The following is a 10707-nucleotide window of genomic DNA, read 5'->3' on the forward strand; positions in this document are numbered from 1 at the left end:
GGCTTGATTTGCAGGTGTTGCCTCAGCAAGCAGGTGTTATGTTTAGAGTGATTTGTTATTTCTCTCTCTCTCTCTCTCTCTCTCTCTCTCTCTCTCTCTCTCTCTCTCTCAGTTAGGAGGTACAAAAATTCAACCTTCATTTTTTATTTTTTTTTCGAATCTGCACACGTTTCCGTCATGGGAGAAATGTATGATATAAACTTAGAGTACGCTTCAGTGTGTGTGTGTGTGTGTGTGTGTGTGTGTGTGTGTGTGTGTGTGTGTGTGTGTGTGTGTGTGTGTGTGTGGTCAAGGGAAACAGTTGCTTACGGTTATTATACTTGGTAGTCCATAAATAGCTCTCCTCTGGCGTTATCTTATGCGGGGATGGCTCAGTCTGCTGGTGTGGGCGTGCATGTGGCAATGGGAGTAGGAAACAAATGATACAGGCTAGACATTGATAAAACCGACAGTCATCCTCACAACACGAGAAATTTCACGGTGGAGTGAAATTAGTGCGATATATATGGCTCAGTCTGTTGGTGTGGGTCTTTTGTTTGTAGAAGTACGCGAGTAAAGGATACAGGTTAAATATTGATAATGTTGACCAAGCCGTACCCACAACACACGAGAAATAGCCCAGTAGAGTGAAAGAGGAGCGCTATATATGAACCACGTTGAATGATTATGGTCCCCTCCCCAGGGAACTCAAAAAGACATTGTCGGAACTACTCATTTTGATTTGGAATTACGAATGTTTAGATGGCGATATTAATGTACGTGTTGGTTAGTGCAGAAAAGCAGGAAAAATTTATTAACACGTGTTGGTTTACCCACAGTGCCGTTAACACTGAAAAGTCTCAGCAAAGAAAGATGACCATGGAAAAAAAAAAAAATAAATAAAAAATAAACAAAAATGGACACAAGGGGAAAAAAAAAAAAAAAATCCAGCACTTTGGTCTACTCACAGTATCATTCATAACAGGAAAGTCCCAACAAACAATGATGGCCACAAGAAAAAATCCTGTAACATTGTCCTCTGCACACAGTGCCATTCATTAACAAAAATGTCAACAAAGAAATATGGCCAGATGCTGATGACCTCATGGGAGCTCCTGGTCTCCCTATCATCAGTTCCTCATGTGCCTTGTCTGTTTGTGGTAGGTTTTGTGGGTGGTTGGAGTTTTGTGGATGATTGGGGTTTTGTGGCAGGTTCTGAGGTTGTTTTGACATTTATGGCTGGTTCGGAATTCGCAGCTAGTTCAGAATTAGATCCTGCGTTGGCTGGTTCTTGTTCTGTGTTTCTGTGTCCTGGCATGGACTCTATGGCTATTCATGGCTTGCAGATGTAGTGGTTGGGATGGGCACAGCTGGTTCTGTGATTGTGTCCTCTGATTCGTATCTTTCGTTTGCATCGCCTGGTTCAGAAGTTCTTAACCTGGGGGTCGCGAGTAAATTCCAGGGGGGACGTGAGCCCGGGGTAAAAAGTAGGAATTTCTCATTATATTTGTAATTCTCTTAACAAGAGCGTGGCTGTAATAAAGATGATTATGAAAGAAGTACAAAACATGCTTAGACGACTTCTATGAACTCCGAGAAGTAGCAGCAATATTTCTAGATTCACAGCAGAAGGCAGATCTCCATGACATATTCCTGTCTGAAGGCTTTCTGCTATTCCTATCTTACCTGGTGGACATCTTCGAAGCGCTGAATGCAATCAGCCCTAAACTACAAGAGAAAAACATCAACATGCACCACGACACCATTCGGGCCTCCATGGCCAAACTCGACTTCCGAAAATACCGAATTCAGGATGGAAATACAACCAGTTTTAATAACTTGGATTCTGCTGTCTTTCACGGATACCTTGATTCTGGGTTTGAATAATAATAATAATAATAATTACTCAGATGACTGACTTGAAGGCAGAATTCATCAGACACTTCCCAGATATAGATGAGAAGCGTGAAGCCTGGAATTTCATCAGGAACCCATTTCAGTGTGAAGTAGCTGATGTTTCGGATGAAGTGCAAGAGAAGTTTCTTGAGTTAAAGTTCAACTCCTCAGCTGAGGAAGACTTCAAAGAACTGGATCTTGAGGCGTTCTGGGTCAAGTACCTTCCTGGTTACCCTCTGATCTGACATCAAGCTCTTCGGATACTGACAATGTTTGGATCCACGTATCTTTGTGAGGCTGTATTTTCCATGCTCGTTGCTGTCAAGACCAAGTACAGAAACCGACTGAACGCTGAAGAGGACATAGGCTACGTTGTGCACCCTCTGGCATTCAACCACGCATTCAAGATCTGGTAGCAAAGAAGCTGTCAAGTATCTCATTAAATTAGTAAGAAAGTAACTTCATTGAATATGCTGGGTATATTGTTTGCATAGAATTCATGCTCGATAGAAAGACTAAAAACACCCATTTTGGTTTCAGTTTTTCCTTAAAATCTGGGAGGGAATTTTATCAATTTGGTTGAAGGTGCAAGAGGGGCGTGGAGGGAAGGACCAACTTCTAGAGGGGGCGTGGTAGTAAAATATTTAAGAGCCACTGGCCTTTCTTTTTTGTTGTAGTTGTTTCGCCTGATTCGTTTGGTGTTGTTAGATCTGGTTCAGTTGTATTTGCTTCATCTGGTTCAGTTGTATTTGCTTCATCTCTCTTAGTTGTTGTTTTTGCTTCATCTGACTCATTTGCTGTTTCATCTGGTTCACTTGTATTTGCTTCATTTGAATCATGTGCAGTCTCGTCTGGTTCAGGTGTTGTAATTTCTTCACCTGATTCATTTACCGTTTTATTTGGTTCATTTGTTGTATTCTCATCATCCGATTCGTCTGTTATTTCACCTGGTTCACTTGTATTTGCTTCATCCAGTTCGCTTATGTTGTCTGGCTCACTTGTATTTGCTTCATCCGGTTCGTTTATGTTGTCTGGTTCACTTATATTGGCTTCATCTGGTTCACTTGCATTTGCTTCATCCGATTCATTTGGTATTTCATCTGGTTCACTTGTATTTCCTTCATCTGACTCATTTATTTCTTCTGGTTCACTTGCATTTGCTTCATCTGATTCGTCTGTTATTTCATCCGGTTCACTTATATTTGCTTCATCCGATTCGTTGGTTATTTTATCTGGTTCACTTGTATTTGCTTCATCCGATTCATTTGGTTCACTTGTATTCACTTCATCTGACTCGTCAGTTATTTCGTCTGGTTCACTTGTATTTGCTTCATCCGATTCGTTTATGTCGTCTGGTTCACTTGTATTCGCCTCACCTGATTCGTCTGTTGTTTCATCTGGTTCACTTGCATTCACTTCATCTGATTCTTCTGTTGTTTTGTCTGGTTCGCTTGCATTTGCCTTATCTGATTCGTCTGTTTCATCTGGTTCAAGTGTCATGTTTTCTTCATCTGATTCATTTGCTGCAGCTGTTACACCATGTTCATTTGTTGTGGTGGTTGCATTTAGTTCAGCAGAGTCTGCTCCTTTTGGTTCACTTGTGGTCAATTCCTCTGCACTGTTAGCTGAGGATGTGTTGTCAGCTGTTACGTTTGTTCCACCTCCAGCAGCTGTGATTGACTCTCCTGATCCTGAGGCTTCATTTGAGTCGTTTGGTTCATGTGTGGTGGTCCAGTCGTTTGTTTGTAGGGGCCCCTGTGCTTCAAGTGATTCATTTGTGAAGGTCTGGTTGTTCGTTTCGAGAGAGCTTACAGTGGCACTTGGTCCTTGTGTTGTGCTCCAGTTTTGAGTTTCCTTGGGAGCTATTGTTTCACTTGTTTCATGTGTTGTGTTCGTGTCCTTAGCTGTTGTGTTGCTTGGTGCGTTTGTTGTGTTCCAGTCACTCGTTTCTGTTGCATTGCCTGTTGTAGTTGTGCTTATGTGATCTGTTGTAATTGTTGATGTTTTAGTTGTTGAATTACTAGTCTGAAGCGGTGTCACTGGCCTGGATTCCATGGATGCATTACTTGATTCTTGAGATGTGGTTGAACTTTGTGATTTGGCGCTTGTCACATCATCTTGGTCTGAAGTTGTTAGTGTTTTGATTGGAGGTAAAGTGAGCGATGCTGAGCCGGTGGGAAGGCTGATTGGCAGAGGTGGAGGCACAGGTGTGGTATATCCCTGGCTGATGAGATTATTATTTATCTCATTTATTTTCTTGGTCAGGGTCTGGTTCTCTGCCCTGGCATTATCTAGAACATCAACTATAAAAGTTCTGGTGACTTCAAGTTTTATGCGGACAGTGGAACTAAGCAACAAATCCCCCTTTTGCACTTGTAAAATCCGCACAACAATGATACTGGTTGCTTCTATGAGAGCTGGTACGGTGCTGCCCACACTGGTATATTCTCTGTTATTTAGGTGATAATTAATTGATGCAATGACTGTGTTCAAGGATCCAATATCACCCTCAATGTCTCTCTTTCTCCTCTTCAGGGACCTGATTGCATCCAGCTCTTGTCTGATCCTTTGCAGGGACTCTATTTCATCTACCACCTCTCTCTTTCTCCTTGGGTGCCAGATCTCGTCCACTGGGAATTCAGTCACGTCTGTCATTGCCGTCTTCAGCAGGGACGCAATCTCATCCACTACCTTTCTCTTCTTTCTGCCTTCATTTTCATCCACTGAGGAGTGTATTTCATCTATCTTAACAGTTTTCATCTGCAGGGACTCAAACTCATTTGCTGCCTCTTTCATCCTCCTTAGGGACTTAATATCCTCCAAAGACTGGGTCTCATCCAGCCCCTTTCTCTTCTTCCTCCTCCTCATCGTCTGCCTTCCTACTATGGCGGCTAGATAATCAAGCACTTTCATAGCCTGCATCAAAGCCTCCATAGCCAGAGATACATTATTCCTTGCCTCCTGGAGCAAGATAGACTGCGATACGAGATCAGATACAGAGTTCGTCGTTATAACAGGCGTATTTACTAATGGACTTGTGTTTGCTGCATGCTGTGTACCTAGCAAAACTGCACTTTCTGAACTATCCGGAGCACTCGTAGTCTTTTTGCCAAGGGTTATAATGGAACTTGGAGCCACTGGTTTGACAGTCTGGGTTATGGTGGTACTGGTGTTCTTAGCCTCTCCCGGTGGCCTAGGCGCTGGGATGTGGGCTGGTGGCACAGCTTGGGATATCTGTGTCCCGTTCGTTACAGTTTTTGGCGTCACAGGGGCATCATCTGAAAGAGAAATTGTAATCAGAATATACTGTACTTTTCTAGCCGTGTCGTTGTAGATTCATAACGATACCTCTTTCACTCTAACTTGGCCAAATATTGCCATCTCTCCATTTTGAATGCTGTAACAATAGATTAACACCAAAATATGATTCCAGTCACGAAGAAGCGCTATGGAGATGATGTAGAACCACAGTACCGTATTGTCTTTTTCTGTCACTGAGTTATATGAAATAAGCTGCAAAAGGAAGAAAATCTGGGCCAAATTAGAATGAAAACCTATAATTTCTGAAAGGTATTAAAGTAGTTAAATACAGATCCGTTCGCCCTCCCTTGCCCCATCTCATTGCTGGATTCGTAAATATCTAAATGAGACGAAATGGACAAAAATGCATATTATAACCCAAAAATGAATAACAGTAAACATCGCAGTTCACTAAATAAGAATTTTAAGCGCCAATGGTTCGTATTCGTACTCCCTCTTTCTAAACGGTTTATTTTCCCAATTTCCCCTTAATATTCGCTGTCTTGCATCTTATATTTTTTAATATTGACAGATTGCGTGAATGACACACAGGAATATAGTAAGGGAGCAGAAACAGAAATAAATCGCTAAGGAAGAGGTGTTGGTAAGCTTCCTAACCGCGCCAGAATACTGTCCTACGAATCAGGGAATTAGAAAGAACATTGAGTGCGGGCGATTTGAGTTGGAGGAAGGGCATCCCGAGAGCAGAGGACAGGCTGAAATGGAGGTGATTCGTTTGTAGCCACCCTTTCCCAGATTAAGGCAGTTTGCTATACATAAATGGATAGATACTGTTTTCCAAATCGAGTGTCTTAGCGTCGATAATTCAACACTCATTTCCGAAAAGGATTTAGAATGAAGGTATGTTGTGTTTTCCCGATTGTCATTTGTTGTACTATTCCCTGTCGTCAATTTTTACAAACATTTCTGGAAGGAAATTAAACTGGAAGTACGATGGCGGTTTTTGTGTTAGTCTCTGTTTACATTCTTCGTTGTGATAGAGTTTAGCTTCAACATTTATTTCGGGAAGTAAAAAAGTTATAATTGAAGTCACGATCCAAAGAAGCAGTAATCCTCTTGATCCAAATTAAGCTTAGAAATTTAACGTTTAAATGGCTGGTAAATGTGGTGCTAACTCCACTTTACCACACCACGATATTCAAGTTTGCACTTTGCAGTATCAGTAAACACGCTCGTAGGTGGATGAGAGAGTAATGGGGTTTGCAGTGATCTGTAACCCTTTTCACCTCAAGCTGATGGCCAGGTGCGATCAGACATTTTTTTTTTTTCTTTCGCAATATCCACTCGCCTCCTTCCCTATTCCTTCTCTGGTATCTCCTTGACAATTCCTCCTCTGTGTCTCCTGCACAGTTCCTCCTCGACAAATACCTCCCTTCACAGTACTGTACCTCCATCACAATACCTCCTTCACAGTACCTCCATCACAATACTTCCTTCACAATACCATCTTCACCATGTCTCCACAATACCTTCCTCACAGTACCTCCTTCACAGTATCATCTTCACCATCCTCACAACACCACACTCACCCAGCACACAGCAGAAGCAGGTCGAACACTTGCACTTTCCCTGCACGGTACCACCAACACAGTCCTCGGCGTACGTCACACAGTAGCCCACGCCTCCTGCACAGTACCTCCGACACCTCTTTTTGGGCTTGAGCCTCCGACAGCACACCTTACACCTCGCGTGGGTGCATTTGGCCTCCGTCTCTACCTCCGTCGCCTTGCACCACTTCCTGCATTTTCCGCACTTCTTCTTGCACATTTTTCGCGCCTTCTTGCGGCCACATTTCTCTGTGTGGGTTGTGGATTGGGGTGTTAGAGAGGGGGTTACGAGTTGGAGAGAAGGCAGCTTAATGGTAGAGGATTAGAGAGGTGGAGGAGAGAGGGGTGTGTAAGCTGGAGAGAGGGTAGTTTGATAGAAGGGGACAGGGTGACGTGGAGGCGATTCGTTTGTGGCCACTCCATATGGGATTAAAGGCGTCTTGCTGTGTGTGTGTGTGTTTTACGTAATAATGATGACGTTTTACTTAATGATGATGGTGATGGTTTTTATTGAATGATAATATGTTGATAAATTTTACTTAATGATGATGCAAATGATAATGTTGGCAGTTTCTTTAGTAATGATGATATACTTACTCTTCCCCGTGATGCAACACTCGCAAGGTGACCGTCTGCCCCCACACTTCTTCCTGATCCGTATCCCTTTGCACGTTCCCTTCCTCACGCACTCCCCTCCCATCTTCACACACTTTTTCTTCCTCCTGCAGTGCCATCTTCGTCTGGATTCCATTGTTTTAGCCTTATTTTTAATTTTTAACTTGTTTTTCCGTGATTTATTTTGATTTCCGTGTTTCTTCTTTGATTTCTCGCTGTCTTTCGTCGCTTTGGTTTGACTTTTCTGTTTTTGTTTATTGTTTTTCGTCGATCCGTCTTCCTTTCTGTGTATTTTCGTGACTTTGTTGTTGTGTTTGTGTTTTGGTGATTTTGTCTTATTGTCTTCTTTCGATTCGGTTTTCTTCTCATGTTTTTTCTGAGTTTTGTCCTGTTTTTGTTTTGGTATTTTGCTTTTGTTGTTCCTTGATAAATTTTCGCTTCCATCTTCGTGTTGTTTGTTGTCTAGAGCTCCAATTTTCTTTTTCTTGTGTTTGAGTTTCGACGCGCTTTCTTTACCGTGTTTTTTCTTCATTTTGTCGTGTTTGCGTTTTGGCACTGATTTATTTTTCTCCCTCTTCGAAATCTTCTGCAATTTGTGTTTTTTGTGTATTTTTAGCTTTTCCTGTTTATTTTCTGGTGAGTTTTTATTCCCATTTTTGTATCGCTGGAATTTCTCCTTCCCCTTTCCCGGTACATTTCCTTTCCCGCGCTTTTTCTCTTGTATGTCGTCCATATAGGGTACATTTTTGTCTTTCTTTTCGTGGTTTTTGCGATCCCTCTTCTTTTTCTTCGTCTCGTTTTGTCTTCTATGTATTTTCTTGCTTTCAGGGGATACATGTTTCATTTTATATCGTTTGTTTTCGTCACTGTCCTTTTTCAGCTCATGTTTGTCTTTTCGATATTTTCTCTTTTGTGTTCTAGATTTTTTGAGTATCGTGGGTTTCCTCCTATTCTTATTTGACTTTGCAGACAGATTTTTCGAATTACCATGCTTGTGTTTGGGATATTTTTTCTTATGTGGGAGCTTTCTGGATTTCTTGTTCATAGTTTTCGAATTTCCTGACGCCATTTTGAATTCGTCTTGTTTTCCATATGTTTTCGTTTTTTCAATGTGGTTCGTGGATTTCTTCTTCCACCTGCTTTTCGACACCGCTGACCCCTTTTTCAGATCGCCATGTTTGTTTTTGTGATAATTTTCCTTCTGGTACTGTTTTGGCTTCACGGACGATTTATTTTTCATCCTATTTTTGGAGTTAAATTCCTTTCGTACCTTTTCCCTCTTTCGTTTATGCATTTTCGAGTTCTCATCAATATTTTTACGGTTTAAGGGACTTTCTCTTGGCTCTTCACGTGTCTTGTAAACAGCTTTGCGTATTTTTAAGATTTCTCGAATGTTCTTGAAGCTGGGCGCGTCCCTGGGTTTTGAATATGAAACTAGCCTGTTGTATTTCTCCTCATCGTTTTTATTTAGACTTTGGATACGATAATGCTGTCTTCCGGAGCTCTCAATTTTTCGAAAAGCGACGTTCTTCCCTTTTGAACTTTGAACTCTTGATGAGAGACAGCACAGCGGCCGAGGACTTGAGCATGTTGAAGGAGAGAGAGAGTTCAAGCAGCGTTCAGTCTCCGCTACGCAGTGTCCACCGGCGTCGCTACAGGTTAGATGTTTCTTGAAGTGTGTTTGTGTTGCCTTCCCATCCCCCTCCGCCACACCAAGCTGGGAGAAGGATAGTATTGATGATGATACTACTACTACTACTACTGTTACTACAACTACCACTATAATAATAACAATAATAATAGTAGTAGTAGTAGTAGTTTTAGAAGGAGTAATAGTAATGAGTGGTATTATTATTATTATTATTATTATTATTATTGCAATTGAATAAGTAAAGGATTTTCGTATTACAGAAATTATGAGTATGGTGTCAGACTCTCTCTCTCTCTCTCTCTCTCCTTTTACGCTGGTCACTGCCCTTCTGAACTCTACCTACATTTCTCCCTCATTATGCAGGTCACGCAGCACCCGTCTACCTACTCTCTCTCTCTCTCTCTCTCTCTCTCTCTTTCTCTCTCTCTCTCTCTCTCTCTCTCTCTCTCTCTGTATGTATCTGTATGTGCATATATGTATGTGTATGTATGTATGTAAGTATGTATCTGTATCTGTATATATGTGTGTTTGTATGTATGTATGCGTGTATATCTATATATGTATGTGTATGTATGTATGTATGCGTGTATGTATCTGTATATATGTATGTGTATGTATGTATGTATGCGTGTATGTATCTGTATATATGTATGTATGCGTGTATGTATCTGTATATATGTGTGTATGTATGTATGTATGTGTATGTATGTATGTATGCGTGTATGTATCAGTATATATGTATGTGTATGTATGTATGCGTGTATGTATCTGTATGTGTGTATGTATGTATGCGTGTATGTATCTGTATGTGTGTATGTATGTATGCATGTATGTATGCTTGTATGTATGTATATATGTATGTATGTGTATTTTAACCACACTAATACCACACCTGGAGTGAAAGGAGGAAGACGGCCGCCACCAAAACCATCATTCCGTGTCTGTTGATGTACCAGAGGAGAATGGTGCAGTCACACATCGCCCACACATTCAACATTACACTAAAGTCCCATTTTTTTTTTCATCTGATGGGACTGGGCCTGCGTCTCCTTGGTTACTAGACAAATCAGCACTCAAAAATTCAGTGTTGTGGTTGGTTGAAATTCGGCTGGGGCTTTGGTAGGCATGAGTCTCCTTGGTTACTAGTCAAATCAGCACTCAAAAATTCAATGTAACGTGGTTGGTTGTGAAATTTGGCTGGGGCTTAGGTAGGAATGAGTCTCCTTGGTTATTTGTCAAATCAGCCTTCGTCACACACTTGTGCCTATAGTTCGTTCACCTTAACTATTATTATTATTATTTTTATTATTATTATTATTATTATTATTATTGTATTTTCCTCCTTTTACAGCTTGTTTTACGTAGCTCAGCGGAAGGAATACAATACTACGACTCTATATCCTTTCATGGCACTTCTTCGTGACTAGCATCATTCTAGGTTTGCTCTCTTGTTACAGCTAAGCATTCAGGATGGAGAGATGGCAAATTTAGGCCAAGTTAGTGTAGGAACAGTGTAGCGACTTGCCCATAGCACTTCTTCGTGACTGGCATCATTGTAGTGTTGATCTTTTGTTACAGTTCGGCGTTCAAGATGGAGTTGTTAGTTTTAAGCCAAGTTGAAATGAACGGAGTGTAGAAATCATGAGAAAGACAGCACACCACCGCACACAATGGCTCCGTATCAACAACTACACCAAC

This window comes from Coenobita brevimanus, chromosome 53 (assembly GCF_032717465.1).
Source record: "Coenobita brevimanus isolate Jiangsu-jjx chromosome 53, ASM3271746v2, whole genome shotgun sequence".
Lineage (NCBI taxonomy): Eukaryota > Metazoa > Arthropoda > Malacostraca > Decapoda > Coenobitidae > Coenobita > Coenobita brevimanus.